The 1,335-nt window shown below is 40.6% G+C and overlaps 1 protein-coding gene across 1 annotated transcript in view; it reads right to left on the bottom strand.

Moving 5' to 3' along the window:
- WDFY4 (WDFY family member 4) overlaps positions 1-1,335 on the bottom strand; it is a 279,600-nt gene that overhangs the window by 159,761 nt on the left and 118,504 nt on the right. The gene's annotated exons all lie outside the window — the stretch shown is intronic.

The raw sequence follows: 1,335 nt of genomic DNA, 5'->3' as shown, positions 1-1,335 counted from the left end.
TTAGAAGATTGGTAGAATGTCTCAACAACTTATAAATTGTTTATTACAGCTTTATTTTTATCATTCGACTTTGATTTATTTATTCTAAAACATGTGGGGGATTTGTTTCATGGAATGTGTCAGTATAAGCAATACAGATTAGATATCATATTGCCTATAACTGGCTATATTTGTTAGTTTCCAAACCCAATACAAATGTTTTTAAAAGTGGGGGAAATGTGTGTACAAAAATGCCACCTAGAACAGCATTTATAATAATAAAATAGAGGAATAAGCCAAGAATTTGACAGGAGGGAAATGGTGAAGAAACTCTGTACATAACCAAATATGATTCTGACCTCAGAACTATAGAAATGTTTGTAATGAAAAAAAAATTTTTTTTTTTTTGCAGTTTTTGGCCAGGGTCAGGTTTGAACCCACCACCTCCAGTATATGGGGCTGGCGCCCTACTCCTTGAGTCACAGGCGCCACCCTGTAATGAAAATTTTTAAATTTTTTTGTTCTGTAAGATAAGGCAGGACTCGGACTGATACAATTACTACGATTAAAAACATATTATGCCTAGAATGCTCTATAGGAAAACGCATCCAAATTTGACAATAGAGTCTTAGAAATAGGGGGGAGGAGATTCCCCTACTTGTCTGTAATTTAAAAATATTCCATAATAAGCATAAATAAATTTTTTAATAAACAAATAAATAGCTTTTAAAATACTTCCCACAGATCTCACACGTACAGGCTGAAGCGTAGACTGTGCAGCTTGGTACCTTGGGCCTATCCTGTCTCTCTCCCCCTCCTGCAAGCAACACAAACCTGTAGGCCCCACCAATATACTTGTGTCAGATCCCATGGCTGCAAGCACTCTGATGTATTTACAAATAGCACACACGGTCCACCTGGAAGGTTCTTTGCCCCTTGAACTCTGCCAGACTCTGTCCCAGAATGCTGACCCCTAAAGCTAAACTGACTGTCCTCTCACTCCCACTACCCAAATGCCCTGTGCCTGCCTCACTGTGGCACCAGGCCCATTACAGTGTCACCTTTGCTGTGTCCCAGGCTCAGCTGGCTGTGGAATGGACCTGGGTCCTGGTCATCGCTCTCTCTCCAACACCTGGTCAATCCCTGGCCTAGTGGGTGCTCGGTAAATAATGCTTCGTGAATGGGGTCCCGAACCACACTCCTCACTTACCAGGCATGCCCTTCAGCATCTCTCAAGTCATCCCTTTAAAGGATCATTTAGAAACAGCAGAGCACCATCCAAAGAAATTAGATTCCTTCTTTTAACCATCATATGTTTATGCTGCATTACAGTTTTAAAATCCTTTCTCAGATACT

Source organism: Otolemur garnettii, unplaced genomic scaffold, assembly GCF_000181295.1.
Source record: "Otolemur garnettii isolate 467f Iridium unplaced genomic scaffold, OtoGar3 scaffold00217, whole genome shotgun sequence".
NCBI classification, from domain to species: Eukaryota; Metazoa; Chordata; class Mammalia; order Primates; family Galagidae; genus Otolemur; species Otolemur garnettii.
Note: the sequence above shows the minus strand (reverse complement) of the source record. Positions and strands in the feature narration are given on the sequence as shown.